The 27,245-nt window shown below is 41.1% G+C and overlaps 1 protein-coding gene across 7 annotated transcripts in view; it reads left to right on the top strand.

Annotated features, from left to right (window-relative positions):
- CALD1 (caldesmon 1) overlaps positions 1 to 27,245 on the top strand; it is a 238,412-nt gene that overhangs the window by 23,238 nt on the left and 187,929 nt on the right. For 6 of the 7 annotated variants that reach the window (XM_050782387.1, XM_050782384.1, XM_050782383.1 and 3 more), the window contains exon 1: positions 17,324 to 17,651. The exons of the other annotated variant lie outside the window; for it this stretch is intronic. The gene's annotated coding sequence lies outside the window, so the exon portion shown is untranslated. Of the gene's footprint in view, positions 1 to 17,323; positions 17,652 to 27,245 lie in introns of those variants that run through there. 7 annotated transcript variants of the gene reach the window in all.

Here is a 27,245-nt window from a genome sequence, read left to right as displayed (position 1 = left end):
ATTGAGGAAGAAGGCTTGTCCAAAGCCCACCAGCCAGCAAAATGAAGAGGAAGCAGAAAATAGAAATGGCCAGGCATTCTCCTAAGTGAGTGTAGTCCCAGCTCTCCTTGCCACTCCAGCCTGGTAAAGGGAGCATCTGGCCCTAAATAGATATATTCTGTGGCTCTAGGCTCTAGTGCCTAGATAATGTAGAATGGTCTCTTTGAACTTGGGCAGTCTTGAGCATGGGTTTTCTTCATGGGAGGGGAGGAGTGTTAGAGTTCTGGATTGGGAGAGTTGCTAAAAGCCCTCCTAGCTCAGGGTTCTGTATTAGCCCATTCTCACATTACTATAAAGAAATCCCTGAGACTGTGTCATTTATAAAGAAAAGAGGTTTAATTGGCTCATGGTTCCACAGGCTGTACAGGAAGCATGATGCTGACATCTGCTTGGCTTCTGGGGAGGTTTCAGGAAACTTACAATCCTGGTGGAAGGCAAAGGGGAAGCAGCCGCATCTTACATGGCTGGAGGAGGAGGGAGCCAGAGCAGGGAGATGCCATACACTTTTAAACAAACAGATCTCATGAGCACTCACTCACTATCACGAGAAGAGCACCAAGGGGGAAATCCACACCCATGATCCAATCACCTCCCACCAGGCCCCATCTCCAACATTGGGGATTACAACTGAACATGAGATTTGGGCCAGGACACAGATCCAAATCATATAGGGTTCTGAAAGTAAGGAGAATCCCCGAATTTGGAAATGAGATCAGGAAGTTAAAATTCTCTAAAATTCATTCATCCCATAACATTTTGTGTGATATTATGCCAGAGGCTGGGATACAGAAATAAGTACTTGCTCAGTTGTATCTAGATCTAGATCTAGGACCATATCTCTAACTATCTATACCTCTATCTATCTATCTATCTATCTATCTATCTATCTATCTATCTATCTATCTACTATCTATCATCTATCTATCCATCTGTCTATCATCTATCTATTTATTTGTCTATTTATCTATCTAATCAGTCTCTCAGTCGATCTATCTAGAGTCCCATATTGTAAATAGTCTACTTAAATAAAAACTTCCCAGATTTTAACTATTCAACAAAGTGATTTCGAGATTTAGAGATAGTCTTTCTAAGGAGATAGATTCCTATAAAACACCAGGAAATATTCCACTAAACATAATACATAAACAGGAGATCCATAATTTGAAAGAAGGCAGTGAAAATGCCTGGCAAAGAGAAGGCAAGTGTTTTAGAGCATGAGCAAGAACATATGAGTATTCCTCTGGTATTATTTTAGGGAGAAGAAGTTCTTCGAGCAATGAGGTTTAGTTTTTCAGACAGAGATGTCCCTAAAGAGGGGCAGTTTATCAGCCACCACAGATTGCTGGAGCCATCTATCCAGATTGCCAGTCTCTTGGGCTCTCGGTCAGAACTTTCCTTAACACTTCTTTCTCTGTGTCCTGAGAGGGGCTGTCCACTGGACAGAAGACTCATTATAAATGGCCACCAGATTTTTCCCTCTCAGAATATATTTCCCACTGGCTGGGCATGGTGGCTCACGCCTGTAATCCCAGCACTTTGGGAGGCCAAGGTGTGTAGATCATGAGGTCAGGAGTTCGAGACCAGCCTGGTCAACATGGTGAAACCCTGTCTCTACTAAAAATACAAAAATTAGCTGGGTATGGTGGCAGGCGCCTGTAATCCCAGCTACTCAGGAGGCTGAGGCACCAGAATTGTTGGAACCTGTGGGGCAGAGGTTGCAGTTAGCTGAGATCGTGCCACTGCACTCCAGCTTGAGTGACAGGGCGAGACTCCATCTCAAAAAAAAAATATATATATATATATATTTCCCACTTTAACTTAGCTAATTGGCACTCTAGTTTCTAAATCGACCCTTAGCCACACTTAGGTGTTTGTTATTATTATGGCTATTACTTCTCTACCTTCCAGAAGATACATGTAACAAAGTGTCCCCAAAGTCCATACAAGGGTAGTTCTGTGTGTGGTATGCCTGGCATTCCTGGGCATGTGGGAGGACTGTATCATTAGCTCCCCTTTCCAGACACCTGCACCTCTTAATTAGGGTAGCAACAAACAACCAGACTCCAGGGCTCCTGGCCTGGACCCAAATCCACACTCACCATTCCCCAGGCACCAACTTGCATTCTCAGATTCGGTTCTAGGTTTGTGTACAAGTTGAGTATAAATAATTTTATCAAGGGATCTTCATATTTTGTTTGCATTTTTAAATTCTGGCTCAGAAAGGGAGTAGAGAAAGGAGAAAAAAAGAGAAATATAGGTAGGGATGATATATGGCTGATGATTTTATGATATAGACTAGGTTTTTAAAAATTCTGTTTGCCTCGTTCACCACAACGGCACTAGGACTTAGTAGAGTAACACATAACAGTCACTCAAGAAATATTTGTCAATTATTCATTGATTAATTAGTTATTCATTAGCTATCATTCAACTATTAATTAATTAGTTGTTAATCTAGTTAGGGAAACAGGATGGATATACATAAATACAATCAAATCAAATCAAGTCAGTAAATGATAAAGAGAAAATGAGAGTCTGACCTCACTTCTTGGATTACAAGTTGTCCGAGAAAGGGTGTGAGCTGGGTGCTGGGATTTTGGAGGCTGCTTTCGTGTGGGTCTGGAGCCAGAGTGGGCAAATGTGAAGCAGGAGAAGCACCAAGACTGAAGTCACTGAGGCAGGAGGTGCACTACACAATGTGGAGCTGGTGACAAGGAGATCAGAGTGGGAGAGAGAAGTTTGTGCAGGGAATTGTAGGAAAGGCAAGCAGAGGGACGATTATCGATTCCCCTAAAATGCTCAGCCAAGCCTCAACTTTATTGTACTGGTAGTAAGATGATATTGAAGGTGTCTGAGCAAGTGCATTAATTCTCAATGAAAACAAAGTTCAGGCAGGGCACGATGGCTCACGCCTCTGATCCCAGCACTTTGGGTGGCCAACGTGGGCAGATCACGAGGTCTGGAGTTTGAGAGCAGCCTGGCCAACATGGTGAAACCCCGTCTCTACTAAAAATACAAAAATTAGCTGGGTGTGGTGGCGCATGCCTGCAATCCCAGTTATTTTAGGCAGGATAATTGGTTAAACCTGGGGACAGAGGTTGCAGTGAGCTGAGATTATGCCACTATACTCCAGCCTGGACGACAGAGCAAGACTCCGTCTCGGAAAAGAAAGAAAAGTTCAGGGTAGAAATATGCATTTTATTTGTTATCACAAGAGCTAATTGTTAACAACATGAGAACAAATGAGATTGTTTTAAAAACCCTAGTAAGGTAGGAATGACCTCTTCCTTCTTGGTTGCCTGACATAACCCCCACTGCACAGAATTTTTGTGGGAAACCTGCCCCGCTCTACTGCACTTACGCGATTCCATGTACATCTGCCAGCAAAAGGCAAGCCCCTTTTACGAGAAGGGCAGGTATAGTGTCTTATGCAGTATCAATGTATTCCCAGGTGATATCGTTTGAATATTTGTCCCCACTCAAATCTCATGTTGAATTGTAATCTGCAGTATTGGAGGTAGGGCCTGGTAGGAGGTGATTGGATCATGGGGATGGATTTCTCATGAATGGTTTAGCACCATCTTGTTGGTGCTGTCTTCAAAGGTGATTGGATCGTGGGGATGGATTTCTCATGAATGAGTTAGCATCATCTTCTTGGTGCTGCCCTGAAAGGTGATTGGATCATGGGGATGGATTTCTCATGAATGATTTAGCACCATCTTCTTGGTGCTGTCCTCAGGATAGTGAGTGAGTTCTCACAATATCTGGCTGTTTAAAAGTGTATGGAACCTCTCTCTCTCTCTCTCTCTCTAGCTAGTTCCTATTTTCGCCATGTGAAGCACCTACTCCTGCTTTGCCTTCCACCATGATTGAAAGCTTCCTGAAGCTTCACCAGAAGCTGGGCAGGTGCCAGTACCATGCTTCCTACAAAGCCTGCAGAACCATGAGCCCCTTAAACCTCTTTTCTTTTCTTTCTTTTTTTCATCTTTTTTTTTTTTTTTTTTTTTTTTGAGAGGGAGTCTCACTCCGTCACTAGAGTGCAGTAGCACTATCTTGGCTCACTGCAACCTCCGCCTCCTGGGTTCAACCGATTCTTCGCCTCAGCCTCCCATGTAGCTGGGACTACAGGCCACCACACCCAGCTAATTCTTGTACTTTTAGTAGAGATGTAGTTTTACCATGTTGGCCAGGCTAGTCTCAAACTCCTGACCTCAGGTGATCCACCCACCTCAGCCTCCCAAAGTGCTGGGAGTCATGAACCACCGCACCCAGCCTCCTCTTTTCTTTATAAATTGCCCAGTCTCAGGTATTTTTAGCAATGTTAGAATGGCCTAATACATCAGGACTGAGAAAAGTTTTGGTGCAGAGAAGCGACTTCATAAATGCTTATTGGGTGTGAGTAAATGAGCAGTTAGTTCGCAAAGCAACTTCATATGCATTTTATTTCATTTAATTCTTACTTCTGCCCTCTGAAGTAGGTATTTGTTTCCAGGAGAGAGATCAGGCCTGAACCTGGGAGGATGCCCATATTTAGGGAAAAGAAAGCACAAGTAGAAAACACCAAGAGGCCAGAGAGATAGGATGATAGGCTAGACACTGGTGTCAGGAGCCACCAAAGACAAAGAGAGAAGCAAGAGGAGTTAGGGAGCGTGGCAGGCAGACAGGGAGGGAGGAAGGGAAGCTGGAGACAAAATGGCTGTGGATCAAGAGGTGAGGTCATGGATGAAGAACGGGGAGGAGCTGCTTCATAAACTAATCATTTGGAGAAATTTGACACTAAGAGGAAAGAGAAGAGTGGAGCTAAAAGAAACAAGAGTCAGTCAAAGGTATTTTCACCCCAACTCTTGGACATGTTTATAGACAGACAGGAGGGAGCAACAGAGAGACGAAAGAGCACGAAGCAGCGTGAGGTGAGATGAAGCTAAATGGCCCAGTGAGGGTTCAGAAAGGGGCGAGACCGTGAAGCTGCAAAGGTATTTCAGTTCTCCTTCGTGCACTCTCTCTCTCTCTCTGTCCCTGTGTGTGTGTGTGCATGCACGTGTGTGACATAGATCCATCAAACCTCCAGCAGAGCTTGATCAGTGGTTAGACGCATCTATATCACACAGTCAGTTTGCTTAATCCAAACAGCCATTTCTCCCCAGTTATCACCAGAGTCAGCAATCTCTTTAAAAATATTTTTCCGATCTTAAAAATAGTCTATCCCCCAAGAGAAAACTCTAGCTTCTTGCCTCTCAGATGACAGTCAGTTAGGCCAAAGCTACAGAACCTCACCCAAAATAGATCAAATATTTTAAATGTTTTCTTATTTGCACCCCTTACAAGTATGCCTGCAATGCAAAGCCAATTGTAAGATTGGCTTTTTATTTTTTTTTTCTGAAATGAGTGAAGGGCATGTTTTCTGGTTAGGAGGGGAGGCCAGGCCTCACCAAATAGTCTTGGTTGGATTTCAGACAGGCTTCCTTGAGCATGAACGGGAAGAGGAAACGTGCACGGCTTGGTAAGCACATGCAGACGTGCAGAGCCAAATGGTCTCTCTCAGGACTTGCCATCCTGGAGTCCATCTCCTGTGCCTGTCAGAGCTTCCCCATTAGAACAGCAGTTCTCTAGAGGCACACACCGTGTCTCTGATTATATCAAAGTGACAGTGACAAGATTATAACAGGGACAGAACCTAACACTAAGCCTTGCAGGTAACAGATGCTCAGATGTTGAGTGAATAAATGAATGAATGAACAAATAACAGCTGAGAAAAATCTAGCCACAGTTTTGCATGACTCAGATACTGGGAGACTGGAGAAATTTCTGGAAACTGGAATCTTTCTCTAAGGTTAGAGCAAATCCAACAGCAATGAATATGGGTGGACTGGGAAGGGTGGAACATGGAGACATCCAGTCATCCTCTATAACTCAAGAAATAAGGAGACAGAGGCTTCCTATAGGGAGGCTGAGGGGATGGCCAGTCCTGTTCCATGGAAGTGAGAAGCAGTACCATTTATCTCAGGAGCTCCTTCATCCACACTGGGTCTTCTCTGATCATGCCCTCTTTCATTTTGTCAGGTCGTCAGCCTTATCCCGGACCATCAGTGCCTTTCTTCTTCCACCCGCTGCTCCAGGAGACTGGCCCTATCAAAGTGGGTCAGTGCAGGCTCTCATTTCATCTGCACCCTACTCATAAAGCAGGTGGCACTTAGCGCTGAGCAGGTGCTAAGCAGGCTGTGGCTTAAGTTATTACTCCTTAAAGAGTGACTATTGATGTTATGGTGTCAAAGCCTTTGTACAAATGTGTGACTAAGCTGAGGACCTCACAGTCAGGGCAGGTTCATTCTCCTGCTAGTTGGGCTGGCCCCAAGTGAGCTGCTGTGTTGGCCTGAGGACAAAGAAGCACAGTGGCTTTTCCTGATGTCACAGGAACATCCGAGAAGTAATCTAGAGGACCAGATTACCAGTGCTCTTCGGGGAGAATGTCTCATTTATATTGCAATTTTGTTAAAAAAACAAAACAACAAAAAGCTTAAGAATAATATAACAAACACCTGTGTACATGCTCTGCAGTGTTAACAGATGTATTTTTTTTCATAATTGCTTAAGATCCTCTTTTATACATTGCTGATACATTTTAAATTTCTTAATTTCAAGACCAGTACCATTCCCCTCTCTCCCTCCTTATGGCCAACAACTATCTTAAATTTGATGTTTATCTTAAATTTATCTTAAACTATCTAGTCCATTCTCATATGCATTCTTAAATGATACATACAAATGGAATAATTTCAATTGCAACCTGCTTCTTTTTTCCCACCCAATATGCTTTTGAGTTTCAGGTACATTTAGGTCATTCGTTTTAGCTATTAGGTATAATACCCCATCCAATACCATATATAATATGGCATTAGCTATTATATATTTTTATAATTATACATATATTTATATAATTAGGTATTTAGCTATTATGTTATAGATCATGGTTTCTGTAGCCTCTCCCCTGACAGCTGCTGTTGGAGCATTTTTAATGATGTTTTTAGTGCTGCAGACAATGCTTGAATGAGCTTCCTTTGACATATCTCTTGGCTTAAGAGTGTGAGGGCGTCCCAAGAGGATATACCTAGAAATGGGATTACAGAATATAGATGTGCATACTGAAAGTCACTAGATATTGTCAAAACACTCAACAAAGTGAATGCACCAATCTACTTTCTTATCCAAAATGTATAATAATTTGTTTCTGTACCTCATCAACAACATTTAGTTTTGCATGATTAAACTTTTTTTCTTTACCAATCTGGTTATCATTGTTTTAACTTGCATTTTTTGATTACTAATGAAGTTGAACATCATTTCAAGGCTTTTGACCTTTGCAGTGTTCTCCTACGTGGACTGTTTATCCTATGCCTATTTTTTATTGAGTTTTCTCTTACTCCCTCTCTCTCTCTCTCTGTGTGTGTGTGTGTGTGTGTGTGTGTGTGTGTGTATCAGTTGATTTGTAGGCATTCCCTGATAGTCTACATTTTTTTTTTTTAAGATGGAGTCTTGCTCTGCTGCCCAGACTGGAGTGTAGAGTGCAGTGGTGTGATCTTGGCTCACTGCAACCTCCGCCTCCCGGGTTCAAGCAATTCTCCTGCCTCAACCTCCTGAGTAGCTGGGATTATAGGCATGCACCAACATGCCTGCTAATGTTTGTGTTTTTAGTAGAGATAGCGTTTCACCATGTTGGCCAGGCTGGTCTCGAACTCCTGACCTCAGGTGATCTGCCTGCCTCAGCCTCCCAAAGTACTGGGATTGCAGGTGAGAGCCACCATACCCGGCCGATAGTCTAGATTCTAATTCTTTGTTTTAAACATTGAAAATTTTCTCGGCCGGGCGCGGTGGCTCAAGCCTGTAATCCCAGCACTTTGGGAGGCCGAGACAGGCGGATCACGAGGTCAGGAGATCAAGACCATCCTGGCTAACACAGTGAAATCCTGTCTATACTAAAAAATACAAAAACTTAGCCGGGCAAGGTGGCGGGCGCCTGTAGTCCCAGCTACTCGGGAGGCTGAGGCAGGAGAATGGCGTGAACCCGGGAGGCGGAGCTTGCAGTGAGCTGAGATCCGGCCACTGCACTCCAGCCTGGGTGACAGAGCGAGACTCCGTCTCAAAAAAAAAAAAAAAAAAAAAAAAAAAAGAAAATTTTCTCTTGGCTTGTCTTTTCCCTTTGTATATGGTGGCTTTTTTTGAACAGAAATTTTTACATCTTGATGTAACCAAGTTTTTTTCTTTAGTTTAATTCTTACTTAATATTTATAAATATTAGTTAACTTTTTCTTTGTAAAAAGAAAAAATGCTCTCAAACCTCAGTGGCTTACAATAGCAAACATTTGTTTCTTGCTCCCGTCACATGAGGCCTGGAAAATAGCAGCTCTGCTGGTGTTGGCTGGACTCACCGGCCCAGCCCAGCTCCATGTGTCTTCTTATTCTAGAAACCAAACTGCAGAGCAGCCACTGTCTGGGGAGGATTCGTTTCCTGTGCTGCTGTTACAAATTACCACAAACCGGGTGACTTAGAACAATACACATTTCTTTTCTCACAGTTCTGGAGGCCAGGAGTACAAAATCAAGGTGTCAACAGGGTCGTTGGCTTTTTCTGGGGCCCTGAGGGGAGACTAGACCCCATGCCTCCCTCCTAGCATCTGGGGGTCACTGGCAAGCCTCAGCACTCCTTGGCTTGTAGGTGTGTCGCTTCCATCCCTGCCTCTGCAGTCATCCACTCTGCTCCTCCGTGTCTTGTGTATCTCAAATCTCCCTGTCTTTTTCTTATAAGGTCGCTTGTGGTTGGATTTCAGGCCCACCTGGACAATCCAGTATGATTTCGTGTTGAGATCCTTCATTATATATCAAAGATCCTATTTGCAAATAAGGTCCTATATGTTTGGATGCACATATTGTTGGGGGGGCACTGCTCAACCCACTGCATGGGGTATGCTGTTATCATGGCAAAGGGCAGGTGCTCAAGGCAAAAGTAAACATGTGACACCTCTTTAAGCCTCCGGCATGGACAGGCACGCCATCACCTCTGGCCACATTGCACTGCTCAAGGTAAACCATATGGTCAAGTCCACCTACTTAGAGTGCTGCAAGGAATTCCATTAAAAGAGGAAGTGAATTGGGTAACAATAACCCAATCTATCACAAGTTACATTGTTTGAAAAGTTAAATAATACTATATGACTTTTAACAAAAGCAGGAGTCCTCCACACCACTCCTTCCTTCAACTGCTTCTCCCCCTAAGCAATGGCTCTCAGCTCCTTCTCAGCCTCCTCTATCTGGGCTGTAAATGCTGGGGTGTTAGCTCCCACATCTCGGCTCTTTTCTGTCTGCACTCCCTCAGGTAACTCACTCCTGGTTTTAAATCCTATCTAAAAACTGAGGATTCGCAAATGTGCATCCCAAGACTCGATCCCTTTTCTGAACACCGGATTTGCATATGATGCTCCCTCCCCTCACTCACACTGGATGCCTGGTGGTCATCGTAACATGCCTGAAATGTGTCTAATATGATTTCCACCCCTCCCTGCAAATGTCCATCTCCCTCAGAGGTGCCCATTCTATTCACTAGCACTCCCATTCACTCCGTTATTCAGACCATAACCAGAGACACTCTTGATTCCTCTCTTTTTCTCACAGCCCTCATCTAAGCCATCAGTGAATCTCCAAGTCTTAGAATTCAAAGGCTCTCTCAGCTCCCAACAGCACCTCTCGCCTTGGAGGGGGCAATCACCTCCTGTTTCCGCCTCTGACAATCTTGCCCCTGTTCTAGATAAGGTAGCAACAGTGATTTTTTTTTTTCTTTCCTGGCTCAAAATCTTCCAGTGAGCTTCCATCTTAGAACAAGCCCCATAGTCCACACCATAGCTAGAAGCCTCTGGATGATGGATCTGGCCATTGGCTCTCCCTCCTCCCCAAGTCCCCTGGGCTCATTGCTATTTCTTTAATATGCCTTTGCTGTCCTGCCTCCTGGAAGACTTTTCCTTCATGTAGTCTCACGGCTTGTTCTTTCACTTTATTCACGTCTCTGTTGAAAACCTTCTTCAGAAAAGACTTCCCTGTTTCTCTCTATTCTTTTCCTCCTTCTTATTTTTTTATAGCACTTACCACTGCCTGACATTATATATTCATGTATTAGCTAATGTGTTTATCTGCCTCCCTCCATCAAAATGTGTCTTGTTCACAACATCTAGAACAGGCCCTGGCATGTGGTAGAAACTCAGTAAATATTTGTTCAGTGAGTGAATCAAAGAATAAATGAACAATTTTTTTTTTTTTTTTTTTTTTGAGATAGGGTCTCACTCAGTCACTCAGGCTGGAGTGCAGTGGTGCAAACATGACTCACTGTAGCTTTGACCTCCCAGGCTCAGGTGATCCTCCCACCTCACCTACCAAGTAGCTGGGAATACAGGCGTGCACCACCACGCCTGGCTAATTTTTTATATTTTTTGTAGAGATGGGGTTTCAGCATGTTTTCCAGGCTGGCCTCAAACTCCTGCCTCAGCCTCCCAAAATACTGGGATTATAGGAGCAAGCCACCGTGCCCAGACTTACTGTTCTTTTAGGCATTTATTTCCATGAGCCTAAACGACATACTAATTCTGCTATTTATTACATCTTCAGTAGTAGACACTATCTATGATTTCTTGCTGAACAAAATGAAGGTTTGGCTCTCTTCCCCACCATCATCCTACTAACATGGTCTTGCCTGCTATCCTCTGAATCTAATGACATCATCTTTATTTTGGTAAAAATCAATGTGCAATATTTACATTCTTATAACTGTGGTAAATTTTTCTTACAGTTGAACTATATGGTATCCAATGATTACTTTTCCTTTCTTATACAAATGGTTTGTTTTTAAAATTATAATGACCTTAATCTTCCATTTACTTATTTTCTATGTACTTATTGCAAGTGCTTTTGCCAAGAATATATTGAATAATCTATCTACCTCACTTTTCCTTAAAACATTCCTCCTGGCATCCACTGCTTCAATATCTAATGGTTGCTTTCTTAACGAGCCATACAGCTATTGTCCTGGGATTTTCTTTTACCATCATGGGACCCTTTCACCTCTATCCTGGGTTTGCATTCTCTATTTCCTGATTTTTGTCCTCCTCCTTGGCTTCTAATTTTCACTCCAAAGTATTATTCCCCCTTTGGGTGAAGCATATAACCTTGGAACGTGATAATTTCAGAATGAAATATGTTTTTATTAATTGTATTTGCCCATTGGGCCCTTTGGATCTGGAAACTTGTGTCCTTTAGTTTTCAGAAGTCTTATTTTATTATCTCGTTTGAGAATTTTCTTCTTACTATTTTTTTGTGTCCTCTTTTTTATGTACACTCAGGTGTAATTATGTACTGTTTTTATCTTTTATCTTTTCTATTCCAGCTTGCCTTTTTCTTCATTTTTCTGTAAGATTTTTCTGAACTTTTTTTTTTAAGACAAGATTTACCTCTGTTGCCCAAGCTGGGGTGCATGGCACAATCATGGCTCACTGCGGCCTCCACCTCCTGGGCTTAAGCTATCCTCCTACCTCAGCCTCCCTAGGGCTGGAACTACAGGCATGCGCCACTATGCTTAGCTAATTTTTGTATTTTTCATAGAGACAGGGTTTCGCCCTGTTGCCCAGGCTGGTCTTGAACTCCTAGGCTCCTTCTTCTCAGCCTCTCAAAGGGCTAGGATTACAGGCATGAACCACCATGCCCAGTTGATTTTTCTAAACCTTATCTTGCATTTCTTGAGTGGAATTTTTGTAAATTTCTGCCATCATACTTTTCATATACAAGTGTTCTTTTCTGTTCACTGAAAGTGCCTTTTAAAAGCATGATTTTCTTGTTTCATGGATACAATATCTTCTCTTATCTCACTAAGAACTGTAATTGTAGTTTTCTCCAAGTTTTCTTCCATTTCTACCCAACCTTTCTTGTGTGTGTGTGTGTGTGTGTGTTTCTGTTTGTTATAATCTCTCTTTCCTCTTTCCTTAATGTGATGCTCATATTTAAGAGTGAGGTAGGCCGGGTGCGGTGGCTCACGCCTGTAACCCAGCACTTTGGGAGACCCAGGCAGGTAGATCACGAGGTCAGGAGATTGAGACCAGCCTGGCCAACATGGGGAAAACCTGTCTCTACTAAAAAATACAAAAATTAGCCGGGCATGGTTGTGGTTTACTGTAATCCCAGCTACTCAGGAGGCTGAGGCAGGAGAATTGGTTGAACCCAGGAGACGGAGGTTGCAGTGAGCTGACATGGTGCCACTGCACTCCAGCCTGGGTGACAGAGTGAGACTATCTCAAAAAAAAAAAAAAAAAAAGAATGAGGTCCTAAGTAGCCAATTGGAAGTTGCTGCAAATGGGTTACTAAAGGGCACTGGACAATGTCTCTCAAATATCTGTGAGTTTAGGTCTTTTTTCCATGAGCATGCCAGTTTCTCTGGAATGGAATCCTTCAATTTCCTGTCTGTGGGATACAAACCTGATTGTTGGTGTCCTGGGAGCCCTGCAGGGTGAGGCGATTGGAGATGTTCAGTGTTCAACGAGTTGGCTTTCATTTAAACATTTATTTTCAGCATTCAGCCTCTTCCCTGTTCACTGCTTCACCTGGTTCCTCTGAGTCCAGCACTTCAAAGAAGAATCAGAATAAACTTCCAGTTTTCTGTATGGTTGAGAGAGAGATGCTCACCTGGTTGTGTGGGGTAGAGGACGCTATCTGGACTTCTAACTATTCCTTACCCAGACTTTCAACAAATCTGTTTTCTGCTCCAACGTCTGTCCTCAGAGGTTCCCAGGGCTTCTACATCCTGAATTTTTCCTCATTCTGAGGCTTGAATCAGCGTCTTTCTTGCCAGCATCCTAATTCACAGGACCAGATTTCAGTTTCTCAGCTCTGTTGAGTCAATTTCCAGCCATCAGTCCACTTTCCATAGTCCAAAATTTGGCTGACATCTGGACTCACACTGATACCTTTCAGGTACTCTTTGTCTTGTAGGATTTATTTATGATTTTTTATTTCTTTACTGTCATTCTGGAGAGGTTTGGGGAAGCAGAAATAAATGAATGTTCTTATTTGATCTGCCGTGTTTAACCATATCCTCAAATTTATCAGTCTTTTCATTTGTTAATTATGTTTTTTATGTTATATAACCTATGATAAAAAATTCACCTTCAATTTTTTCTAATCATTTCTAAGTTTGTTTTTTATGTAACCTAGTTTATCGTAGTGTGTAGTAGAAACTTTGAATCTAAATTTTCTGTTTCCACAAAATTGATTGTAACCCTTACCATTAATAGAGTAATCCACCCTTTTCTTCCTTATTTGTAATACCTCCTCTATTATTAAAAAAAACTCATATATGCTTGGGTCTATTTCTAGGCTCTCTGCTTTATTCTATTGATCTACTTGTTTAGTCTTGTATGAATAGCATTTATCTTAATTAGAATTTCTCTATAAAAAACCTCTTTGCCTATTTTTAGGTCTTTACTTTTAAAATATTTACTATTGTTTTGTCAAGTTATACAACGTATGTCATTTGGAGATTTTAATCAGAATAATGAATGCATGGATTACTTCAAAGAGAATGTATATCTTTACAACTTCCAGGTTTTCCACTCATGAAGATGATATATTTCACCATTTGGTCAGGTTTTTCATGCCCTTAACTCAAGTTTTATAACTTTCTTGCACATATTTTATTACATTTATTCCCAGGTAATGAACACTTTTTGTTATTATGAATAGCATCTTTTTCCATTATATTTAAAAATTAGAGACAGCTGATTACAGAAACTCTAGGTTTTTGCATCTTGACCTTAATTCCAACAATCTTGCTAAGCTCTTCTATTACTTCCAATATATTTGTAGATCCTCTCGAATTCTCTACACAGATAATCATATAGCAGATAAAGACATTTATTTCTCTTTCTAATCCCAGTGGCTATTTTTTTCTATTTGTTTGTCTTGGTTAGGTATCTAGCACATTTTTTTAGTTGTAGAAGAGATAGTAGTTACTTTATATACTTCCCATTATAATCAATGAGAATGCTTTTAACATTTTATCATTAAGCATGACGTTTGCTATAGACTTCTGGTAAATGCCTCTCGTTATGTTTAAAAAGATTCTGTTTCTAGTTTTCCTAGAGATTTTTTTTCTAAAGTGATTACTAAGTTTACCAAGTATCATTCACCTATTAAGACAATCTTTCTCTTTTCTTTTTTCTACTTCTCTTATTTATTTTATTTTACTTTTAAACTGCTAATGTTGTACATTATATCAGTGGATTTTCAGATTTTAAACCATCTCCGGATTGGTCTTATCTATTTTTTCCACACTGTTGGATTCAATTACTGATTTTTTCATCTGCATTCATAAGTGCACTTAATCCAAATTCTCTATTATATTGGGTACTTTTGTGTCCAATTTTGATATCAAGATTCTACCAGTCGGCTTTTATCATTTGATAAACCTGGGTGTTGGCAAAGGTTTTATTTGACTGAAAGAATCTGGCAAGGGGTGTTCTGCTGCCTTTTAAAATTTTCAAATCTTCTTTTCTATTGAATAAAGTAGACATTTTAAGCTGGAAGGAGGTATATTTTTCATGACTAAATGAAGTAACTAATTTTGAATTAAAAAATGGCCTGTTTTTACTTTTCCCAAGTTGACATGCAAGCAAAATATAATTTCTTGCTACTGATCTACATGATAGCAAACCCTCAGTTGTAACTAAAAAAATACAAAGAATTGTCCAGATATTTTCAAATGTCTTTTTAGATGTATTATGGTTTGATTAGGTAGATCTAGCCTATGACAGACAAGCGGTCCTGTATCTGGGATGATCCAATTGGGAAATATATTTCACAGAAATTTCCTATATAAATCTCGTGTATTTTTAGGGCTGTTTACAAATGACCTCTGGAAAAAGTAAACACTATGAAAGTAAAGTTTCCCATGGCAGAGATTCAGCAACATGTATCTTTTTTTTTCTTTTTATTCCCCTTCCTTTCTTTTTAAATTCTTGATTGTTTAAAAAAAAGTAGAAGGCAAAGAAAGAAGAATTTTTCAATATCATGGTATACACTACATGAAATTTGTTAAATTTTTCTTCAAACTGTATAGTTCCTCCATGATAAGTGTATTTCAAATACATAAAATAGGTTGTGTGGTCACTCATCCACTATACCCTATATATGAGATATCCAGAATTTATCTAGGGAAACATACTATTTTTTTAATCAAAAGACATAACCCAAAAATACTAAGCCATTTATCTTCTAAAAACCATGCAAAATGCAGGTCCCTGCTGTGTTTCCTGTTGATAATATTTTCCCCATTTGTAGCACAACTTTTCTTTCCTCTGGGAAGCTGGTATTTATTTTATTCATAGATTGCAAAATTATACCCTGATGCTGTTCCACCAAAGGGCATTATTTATACAAGCAGGGAGAGTGTGGTTTAGGATATAATCAGCAGCAGTAATGGAAAATAGCACTTTCAAATAGGCCTCACTGAGTTATGGAGGATACCACCTGGAGACCATGCACCCGGAACTTCTCTGGACACAGGTCGTATCTTTGCACAGACATCATTGATTTTGCTGTTTTCTGAACTCCCTGATGTCGCCCTACAATATGTTCAAGCCCAGCAGTTTACCAGACTATGTAGTATTCTATCTTTCCTCCCTGTCTAGATATGGGATGTCCCCATCAACAAAACTGGCTGTGTTCCGAAAATTTATTTCTAAATCATTTATCTGGGATCAGAAGACATTTTCCCACAGGAACAATTTTATAAACAGTGATGTTCCACAAATGCCTGCTTGTGCCACAGTGTACCTGAAATGCAACATTGACGGTACGATTCCTACCAACCATTATTTATTCTTTTCTCTGGGAACGTGCATTCCTAGTTCTATGTTGGGATGCCTGAGGCTTATCTCTCCCTCTGCCTGGGAGTCTCGGCTATAGCTTTTTTGGGCTGTGCAGTAGTAGCAGTCAGGAAGAGGCGAGGGAAGCAACCTTCCCAAGAAAGAGATGAGTGTACAGAGTTGATATGGACGCCTCTGGGTAACTCGTTAATTCTGGAAGGCTGAAGAAGGAAACCTACAGTGTGAATTAGTTACTTCCCAACTGTTCTAAAAGAGGCACAAAGGGCGGGGACATTTTTGTAAACAGAGATCATTTCTAAGTCACATCTTCATAAATAGGGAAAGGCATATAGTAAAACCTCACATTTTTAAAGACCAACCTCTGGACTTGTAATTAACCAGGAAAAATACTGTGAAACTTCTTGGTCAGTGATGAAACAGTCTCCAAACATACAACAATGAGACATAGATCTTGCACCTATACCCAGGCCTGACAAACAGTAAGTGCTCCAAAAAAGGGATTTTCACTTTTAATTAAGTACTAATTGAGTGAATTCTATATTGAAAAGGACAAGACTATGTGTGGGCCAGTTACCTTCATTCTCTTTAGCATCTCCTAATTCTGATCCTCTTACAGCACACGTCCTACCAATGCAGGGTTGGTGAGAGCACTTTCAAGAAGCCACCTGAACATTATGTCACCTCTGCGGGATATATGCATCTGTCTACCCCAGCCCAAAGCAGGTGGTGCATCTCTTCGTGCCCTCTCTGATGTGCATCAATTTCTAGGAATTTCTAGTACTATCTCCACATTGCCAAATCTGAGGAAACAAAAGAGATAAGGAGAGGAAAGTGAAGAAGTCAGTGAGGATATCCAAGCCTGTAGGACCTTAGGTTTATTCTGGCCAGTATTACCTGCTAAAAAAGACTTAAGTTTTTGGTTTCCCTTCGGTCACTTGTTTTTATAACACATGCCGACATATTTTGGGGAGTTGTGCCTCTTTCAGGCTAGAATTTAGTCCGCACAGCAGACCCAGGTCCTGTTTCCTTCAGGTTTTAGAATTGCATAACAATTTAAACTCATTTTGTACGTACAAGTACTTTGAAAAGAAATATACTATTAAGACTCTCTCTGGTAAGAAGCCTTCCCCACCCCCACGCCCAATAAACTGATCTGTTAACTTTTTGTTTCAGAGACTGTGCTTTCTTTTTATTGCTGCATTTGTGTTCTACAAGACAGCCTCTCCAAGATTAACATTTCTTATGATTGTTCCTGACAATGGATTCACTTCCAGAGGCCCTGCTAAGGATAACCAAAAAAGGGCATGGAGCAGGCTGGTTTTGGCAGCCTGCACGCAGTTTCAGAGCTTTTTAGGTCTTGGGTTTTCTGATGAGTGATTTCCTGAGCATGCCTAGGGAATGACAGGCATCTCCACAGGCAGGCTGCATCCACCTTGGCTGGGGTGTCGTCATTGGCTGCCTATTAGAAAAACGACAGGACAATGCATACCACCGCCTGCCGACTGTAAACATAGGGGATATGTGTTCACTTAGCATGGACTTCTGGGAGGGGCCAAGGAAGGGCGGTCTGGAGTTCTATTGAATAGAGCAGTGTGTATTCGGCTGCCTGCCTGCCTGCTTGCTCTCTGGCTGTGCTCCTGCTTAAAGAAATCAGTCCTTCCTTTCCGACTTAGTCCTCGGGAAGAAGTTTCAGCCTACGAGGTAAGGCACAGAAGGCTTTCTTTTTTTCCTTCTAGAGAGAATCTGGGGACTTTCTCCGGTTTTCAGTCAACATTCCTGGCTAAGGTAGCTGGAGATGCAAGAATGTTCGAGGCAATAAACCATGCAAACTCCGGAGCCTGACTGGGCTTCCCTGCCATACGGATATTCCCGGAAGGCAAACAGGATGAGATTTCAAGTTTTGTTTTTTAGAGTTGGGACAAGAAGAGCGACCATATAGAGACTTACATTTAGGGAGCACTGGCAACTTTGATTAGGATAGCCTTTTGTTTAGGACAGCCATATGAGATTATACCTGATATCCAAAGGCCAGTGTTAGCAAGCCTACTGCACCAGATTGCTCACACAGTCTCTTCTGCATCTTTTATTGCCAAAGATTTAACGTGGTTTTGCTTTAAAAACAAAACCAACAATTCTTTAGGTTGATGAGAAGCCAAAAAGGAATGATTTTTTAACCAAAGGCATTTGCGTTATAGTCTGCTGCCAGTATTTAAAACTAGACTTCCAGAGTTGCAAGGAAATAAGGTCAGAGATGGAGAGATCACTAGCACCTAGCACTGGTTGGGTTAATGTCACTGATGGGATATTTGCTAAGACAGAAGATGCCTAGGCTGGTCTGTTTCCTATAAAACCTAATAACAAGAGAATGCATGCGCTAGTGGGTGTGTTTTGAGAAAGCACATTTAACGTCCTACCAAACTATTTTTTTAAGAAATCTTATTTTCTGTTTGAAAGGGTGCCTGAGTGTGTCTAGATAATCTGAAGAGATGTCGATTGGAAATGTGGTTTAGAAAGGGAGGAGGCAGTCTTTCATATCGAGATAGACATATTTGGGTGTCTGAAACAGTAGTACAAGGCAGTTCGTTGGTAGTAGGCTGGAATTCCTTTTAGAAAGAGCTGATTGTAAGGGGTGGGGGAATTTTAGTGCTGTGGCAATACATGGTCAAAAAAAGTGGATGAGAACAAAGTGCTTGGTATTTATAGATGCCTTCTGTTAACAGGACTATGCAGATGGACTTGTAAACTGAAAATCCTTCTAATGTGTTTGCCAAAACCAGACGTATACAGCTAGAACTTGAGTGAAGACTAGATGCTATATGGCAAGCAGGGTAAATCTGATGATTTTTTAATAGTGCTGGCTATGAAAGACTACCAGCTGCAAATCACTGATTCAACTGGATTTTATTCCATGGAATGCGGTGGTTTGGGGTTGAGATTCATTAAATAACATTTTCCCTTTGTATTTAGAAGTTTGGGGATAATTTTCTTGGGAATGCCTCTTTCTCCTTCTAGAAGTGATATAAGAGAACAAAATTCCCTGTGAATTTCCTTCCCTGGAACAGTTCTGAGTAAGTGTGAGAGAAAAGCTGCAGGCGAAAGCTATAGTTTAATTACTGTCCTTCCCTCGAAGAGATCAAGTTCCAAACTATTTTCACAGTGTTTTTAATGTCAATCAAAATATGGAGAGCAATTTTTCTTTTAACTGTTCTCTAAACCATGAAGGGAATGCAGTTTGGAAGGAAATCTATAATCTTGGGATTTGAGGATAAATTCCATTTTGAAACCAACATCTCAGAATCCCTGAAAGTTCAAAATGCACTATGACCACTCTCTCCGGATCCCCCATCCCCCTCCTCTTGGGCTCACCACCCCCAACAACCATAAAGACACTTTAGGTTTTTCAGAGTAACAGTTTAGGTGTTCTGCTGTATAGGTAGAGATAGAGAGAGAGGATTTGAGTTTATGCTGAATTTTAGGCAGTTCTTTGTGCTACTTCCTTCCTGTTGAATGTTACCTAGAACATATTTCGCCACATAGTGAGGTCAAAGGAACACAATGAAAGCACAGTAACTTTCATTTCAGAAATATAATCGCAAAATTTCAGAACAAAAAGTCACTAAGAGTTGAGCCTAGGACACACAAGGAATGTATGTACAATGGGTTGATCCATAAGTAAAATGCAGGGTTGTTTCAAGAATTCAAAGCAAAAAGAATGTGTAATTTCAATCATTCCAATCAAAATATTTCCTTAAGTAAATACACAATTCTTATATTAAAGTTAGGAGAAGAAGAACCAGGCTCAAACTGCAGCTTAAAGGATTTTACATGAGATACAAGAAAGCATTTCCTGACAGTAAGGCAACTGTCTTGTTATTAGCATTATTAACATTTCTAATTGGCTTCTGTGACTGGTCTGAGAATCTCCTCCTCTTAGGTAGATAGAATAAGTTTGTCCTATGGCCAGCCATGTAAAGTTCCAGAATCTAGCCCAGGTATTCTCTGTTCTGATAATTGAAATGCACCTCAGCAGGTATTTTTGTAGAAACACCTGTAATTTTCTCCATTTGCCATTTTCATGATAGCGTGATTACTAGTTAGTCATTCCTTAGCAAGACACAAAAGTGACTTAGAGATGGGCATGAAAAGAGATTTGCTAGTTTCCCATTTCCTGTAGTCTATCACATGTCTCAGAAATGTGGTGGGGGGACAGGAAAAATGCTGATAGAGTGGTATGCAAATAGCATGGTAGGACTAAGGAGGAGGTTAAAAAGATGCTGCCAAAGAATTTTCAGACTTCAAAAGGGGATTTTCTGCGTAAGTTCTCTTAGAGCCTGAGAAGATACCATTAGCTCCTTACTGAAAGTTCTTCATCTGTCAGGCTAATCCAAGTTTGCTATTGGAGAGATGCCCATAAGTCCTGAGTAGAAGGGTAGCTTAAATAGATACTTTTGGCATAGGCTTAACTTATGAGAACCGCTACAAAATCTCAGTTCTAGTATTGGTTCCTCTACTTAAGTAACCCTGACCTTTGAGGAAATCATCAGCTTTTGACTTCATCTTGGAGTGCAGAATGGACATTGGTCATGCTTCTCCTATGTCCCATAGTGGTTAAGATGTCCAAATGAGATGAAGCTCTTTGCCCCCTCTTCCTTGTAGATTCTATACCTTGAACTGCCTATCATTTCAGTCCTCTGGACATTATGCTCCTCTTGGCTGGGATCCTCCACTTCTTACCTAGTATCCCTAATGATCTCTTCCTTTCTCATATTTGAGGACCCTTGAGTGGTATCTTCTCGCTCCTAGTTCTTTCTAGAGCCCTGAGCCATGTCCAGTGAATACTGGTCTGTCCCAATGTTGTCTGAATTTTTACTCTGATGATCACAGACCAAGAGGACACAAATATAAGGAAGTGGAATAAGATGGGCCATCAGCGGTACAAGGCAATATTCAGGAACCAGGAAATCCAAAGATCCACTTGAGCAGAAGACCAGTGAGAAAGTGCTGACAACATAAAGGCCTTAGTAAATGAGGCAGCTTCTCTCCCTCTAGCCAAAAGCATGGAATGAATCCCAGCACGTCATGCCTGGGCCTGGTAGGAAGGGCAAGGAAGGCAGGAACACCTGGCTGTGGTTTCTGTTGGTATTGAAACCAGACTGCTCCTCGGAGCTCGCCTCTCACCTCTTTGCCTCTGTCTTTAGTGCTCCCAGCTGTAACGGACCCCGGTTGCATCCCTAACTTCCTTAACCCCAGGCCTCCACCTCTAGCCTGTTCCCCAGCTCCCCCATCCCTGTGCCGGATAGGGAGCTTTCTTGATCCAACATTGACAATTTGCAGGGACCAGCTCTAAGATTAGGCCCAGAGCACAGAAGAACACTCTAGCACAGATGCGTTCTAGCTAGGGAAAGCCACTTGCACAAACAGAGGAGATGTCAGAGCATGTTTTGTGGTAAGGACCCACTCTGCTTCTCACCCCAAACTCACAATTGGCAGGCTGTGGGTAAGGCTGTGGGAAGGGGGCAGGGGGGGAAAGTATGACCTGGGCTGTGAGGGAAGGGTGATGAGGTTGTTCCCTGTGTTGTTCTTCCCTGTGTTGTTGCTATGGAAACCTTTGAGAATCTGATAAAAACTGTGAACCCTTAAGGTCCCTTTGTAAACCCACCCTTCATGATTGACAGGTGAGAGATCTTTGAGCTGGGGCATGTAAGATGGGGAGTGGGGTCAGGTGTGGATTCCCATAGAAGACAAGGGTGGATGGGATCAGAACACAAGTGGAGGTGTCCGTTTTTGTTTCCCAGATCTGGAAGGAAAGAAAGAGGGGGTAAATACACAGATGTATCGGTGGAGATTGCCTCATATGGCCTCCATTTCAAAGAAAAGAAGGTCATTTCTAGAAAAGAAGCAGTTTTCTATGGGGAGCTCTTGGGGGCTAGAGAAATCCAGGAATGGCTGCTATTAAGTGTACGTGAAAAGAACACCAAGAAGTTAATAAAAGGCTTGCTAAGTAGCAGTGAGGGAATAGTTGAAGGAAAATACATTTTAAAAAAATTTTAGTAAATTGGGCACTCACTTTAGTACGTGGCTTTTCTTTGAAAATATATGTATACGTATAAATGATGTATAACTTGAACATAAATTGCTTTGTGATGGTATCCTGAGTCTTCTGGCATTGTTTTGTGAATACTCCATGAAAGCACTTGACTAAAAGGGAACAACCTCACTTGGAGATAAACATATTAAGTAGGAATATATAATTAGTTCCTTGTGACACCCACATATAACATTCCTCATCACTTGTCTCAAGATGTATTGCTGAGGAACCAGGCTGACTTCACTTTGTGCTAAAGACGGGCAGGACCAAGGCAAAGTGCCCAAGAGGCCCAAGGACCAATTGGCATCAAAGATACTAGTTCCACTGGGGTCAGGAGGAGCAGTCTAAGCCAGAATGGATATAAGTTACAAAAATGGGCTAAGTTGTGCACAACAGCCAGGGGAGTCAAGAAGAAACAGCAACAATCAGGAGTCAGGCAGAGCTTAGCGAAGCAGTGTATGGATGAATAAGGTGAAGTCTGAGAGAGCACGTGGCCCAGTGTTAAGAAGAAATAGACCTCTGTGTGAGCAAACTTTGGTAGCTCAAGTAAAGGGCCAGGATTGTAAGACATAGATTAACGAAGGGATGGGATCACAGGGATATCCAAGAGCAGAAGCCCAAATAGGACCAGGGCCCAAAGAGAGTAGAGTTAGAGTCAAGGTGGGTGAGAGGATCCCAGCAGCGGTCCATGGATGTTTACTCCATCCCTTTCCACTAGTGTGACTCAGCTCAGTGCACGTGTCTGCCCCTTTCTGTTGTTCTATCAACTGGAAAATTTCTTCTGTGCTTCCAGGTCCAGTCCTGAGAGAGGAAGTCTGACTGGTTCAGGCAAAGACTATTGTCTATGGCAAATCCTTTAGTAGGAGGAGGACATCAAAGGCACAGGCATGCCTATGGATGAATGACTCTAATCCAGGCAGTGGTCACCCCTGGGCAAAGAAGAGCTCAATGGGTAATTTTAGTTAGAAGAGAAATTGAGCATGGAAGGCAAATTAGCTGAAATGTCCAACAGCTCTCAATGGGAATCATTTGAATTTTCAGGTGAATAAATTCCTAGAGAGGCAAACACCCAATGAATGATTACACAGTTCTTGATGATCACTGTGACATGACCCAGTGAGCCAGTGTTAAGGGAGATTAATCTGGAAGTTTGCGCCACTGACAACTGAAAGGATAAGAATCATCCATCTCAGAAAGATGTTGGGAAAAAACATTCTGGATATTATTGTTGGCAAGAAACTTCATATGAACCTTCCATGTGATATGGCTCCCTTCAAATGAAAGCAGTCTTGAAGATTTAATGCGTAATGATTTAATAATTTTAATAAATAAAAACAAGCACAACTCAATGTAAACCACAATACATAGTAAGGTGAATGCATAAAAGCTGGTGCACTCTTAATCACTGGAAGTTTCAGATCTAAGCAATATTTGCAATGTAATTTTTAATCCATTGAGCACCCATCATGGTGTTTTGTCAAGTAGAGTAAAAAATCCCCTGAGTTCTGCACAGTTCAGATCCCAAATGGGACTCCGTGCTCTGTTCCGGGCTCATTTTTCAGAAAGACATGGACACATATGCATTCTAGGGTGAGCATCAAAGGCTGGAGGGAGTCAGGAGGCAAAATATATGCAGAACAGATAAAGGATCTAGAGCTGTTCTTCCCAAAGAAAAGAAAATGAGGAGGCCACATAAATACCTTCTAATATTTGGGATACTTTTATATGAACATGGGAGAAGGCATTTGTGTTCCTCAAGGCAGCAGAACAGCATTGAATATATAAATTCATAGAATGTTTAAGCTGGGCAAGACCTTAGGAGCTCATTTAGTCCAAGGAGTACATATAATTTTTCATCTGTATGTCAGCTCCAACCAACTGGCATGTTAAGAAGGATTCTGAGGATGAGTCTAAGCTCAGAGGGGAGGGGAAAATGTGGTCACTGATAGTGTTATCTGTTGTGGAAGAAAAGGGCCATGTCTACTCAAGTACCACGTTTTAGTCTTCATTAATGTGGTCTGTAGGTTTTTAACCTCTGGGTGGTGGATCCCTGGGAGGTCACAAAGTCATTGCAAGAGGTAAACAAATCTGTATATGCAGCAAGTGCTTTTGGCAAGCTGCTCTGAGTAAATAATACATCTTACAGCATATGTGCTACTATTTTTTTAATTATATACCTACATTATAATGATAAAATGCTAATTTATTTAAAAGAGTTATTGAATTCATAGTAGCTTTTGGTTTTGTGTTTTATAAATGAGTGGACTTAAAACATATAATTATGTTATGCGTGGGAAGATTGGGACAGGAAATTTGGGATCTTAAGTAGAAATTCTTTTTAAAGGAGGAACGAGTGATCTACTTTTTATTCTCCAAAGCCTAGCCACACCAAGTAAAATTATATATGTATTTGTAGGTTTCTTTGATTAATATCTGCCCTGTCTTATTGATCTGTCAGATACATAAGGGCAGAGAACCTCTATTTCTTCTTCGTTCATATATACCCAGTGCGTGGCACAAGGCAGAATTGGAATAAATATTTGTTGAATGAAAGAACTAACCAAGTAACTTGACCAAAGTCATCCAGTTAATTCGTGGTAAGATAGTTCCAAAACACACAGCTCCTAAGTTCCAAGCAGTTAACCTTTTCAATATACCACATTACTTCCCCTGATAGTAAGAGAGCATATTTTAACAGTTAGCAAATTTAGGTTATACAATGCAGCCCAATCTGCCTATAGACCCATGGATCTTAACCAGTATCTTAATCAGAATCAACTGTCGAGCCTTTTGAAAATACACATCTCTGAGACCTATCCTCTGGAGACCCTGATTCAGTAGGTCTAGAAGGGGGTCCAGGAATCTGTAGTTTGTAAAAGCTCCCTGATGACTCTGATAAAACATCCTGGCTCAGACTCAGTTCTGTGTACCTATCGTTAAAATAATTGATAGTAGATGTATGTAGTTTCTTATTCCTCAGAAGCCTATGTCTTTAGTTTTGAATAATTTCTTTCTAAAAATTATAGTTGCATATGCCAAATCATCGGTTTGGCCAGAAAAGCAAAACCTTAATTTTGCTTTTTTTTTCCAGTTTAAGCACAAAGTTATCAACCCCATAAGGTCAAACTTTTCTGATGAGATTTCCAGCGTTTGCTTTTGTAAAGCACTGGAAATGTGGCAAGAAAAAAATTTGTCATGCTATTTCCCACTTCCTTTTCCAGCCATCATTACTAAGGGAAATTTAGGCTTAGGGGGAGGGGTGAATCTAGGAGGAAAGAAATTTAAGCATTTCTGTTCTTAGGAGGTTTTGAGCACATATTTCGCTTCCTAGGAAAAGCTGAAGATGTTTTTCTCTGTTTCCACTTTGTGGTGAGGATGCGCAAATCCTGAAGAGGGGAGAAGCTTGCTCCACCTCCACCCTCACCCCTACATCTTCTCTAGGGCCAGAGTCATCACAGCCCCTGGTTTAGATGCTTCCCTGGGTGGCCCTTTGAATGTATGTGGACCCTAAGAGACAGGAGACTTTGAGTGCATGGACGGGGGATAATTTGCTTTTGCAGAAGGACAGAAAATTTATCTCTAGGTTCTTCCTTTATTCAGCAGTTAGGAATTACATACTCCGTATTGCACAGAAAAATCTACCATATTCAGAGCACTGACTGCATGAATTATATTCACTAAAGATTGGAGAGCCAAGAGTTTCTCTGTAAGAGTGACCTGATCTAGTAAGAATGTCAAAATTGTTACTATATTTGTACCCATGCTCTTTGGTTTAGAGGGCAGGTGCTTCCGTGTGTACATGGAAGCAGAGCTTGTTGGAGAAGAGCAGCTAAAAAGGAATTAGATTAGAATCCACCTCTGTACAATGACGTCATCTGGACTCAGTCTCCTTCATCTCTAACACTGTCCCCACTTTCTCTGCACCCCAAACTCATACTGGCTTCCAAAAGCTGATTGTTAAACTTTCGAGAATATTGAGAGCCAGTTGTAAAACACAGCCATTATAAAAACTAAATCATATAAGCTTACAATTAAACACATCATATGAAAAGCCAAGATAATAAATACTCAAAACTCTTCCTAATTATTTTACTATGTTTCACTATTATCTATTCTCTTGAGGTTAGTTACATCTATTGTGGCTATATGGTGGAAATACTGTATAAAATGCTGTGCAACTGAGCTTTTCTTCCCAATTCTTCATTCAGTGATGTCATATTGAGAACTTGAAATTGACCATGATGGAAGTAATTACACCACAGAAATCAGCCCATGCTACAAAGCAGACTCCCCTCCCCCTCACCCAAGAACTTGTTGCTAAACATTGACTAGCACGGCACTGATCCTAAGGGATGCAGTGGTAAAATTAGCTCTGCTTTGGAGAACCCATCGGAATACCTCTGTCGTTCAGTTACATGCATATTCATAATGTATGCTTATGATTGCATATTTGTTTGTTTGCTTGCTTATTTATTTCTTATGCTCCCAGAACATAAGCACTATGAAAGCAGAGACTTTGTCTGCCTTTTTCAGTGCTGTGATTTGAGCCTAAAAATGTGCTGTTTCCTGCACGTAGTATTAATAAATGAGTTAAATGAGTGAAAGAAATAAACGTCAGGTTGGTAGTGGTAGCTCACGCCTGTAGTCCCAGCACTTTGGGTGGCCAAAGCAGGCAGATTGCTTGAGTGCAAGGGTTCGAGACCAGCCTAAGTGAAATGGTGAAACCCTGTCTCTACAAAAAATACAAAAATTAGCCAGGCATGGTGGTGTGCACCTGCAGTCCCAGCTACGTGGGAGGCTAAGGTGAGAGGATCACATGAACTTGGGAGGTTAAGGCTGCAGTGAGTTGAGATTGCACCAATGCACTCCACCCTGGATGACAGAGTGAGACCCTGTCTCAGAAAAAAATAAAAAGTAAAAAGAAAAAAAGTCTATAATTTCTTCCTTAAAGATACCTGAAGCCAATGCTCATGTTGGAGCTCATTAATTTCTAGTGAATTGTATCATTGCTCAGTGTTTAGAACACTGCCTGGCACATGCTAAGTAGTGTATAGATTTTTATTAGGAAAAATAAAATAAGATCTTCGTAACAGCTAATTTTACAGATGAAGAAACTGAGTTACAATTAGATTAAGTAATACAGGTAAGGTCCCACAGCTAGTAAGTAGCTGGGTCAGGATCTAAACCCGGGATAATCTGGAGGCATT

The sequence above is a fragment of the Macaca thibetana genome, chromosome 3, assembly GCF_024542745.1.
Source record: "Macaca thibetana thibetana isolate TM-01 chromosome 3, ASM2454274v1, whole genome shotgun sequence".
In the NCBI taxonomy this organism is placed as follows: Eukaryota; Metazoa; Chordata; class Mammalia; order Primates; family Cercopithecidae; genus Macaca; species Macaca thibetana.
Note: the sequence above shows the minus strand (reverse complement) of the source record. Positions and strands in the feature narration are given on the sequence as shown.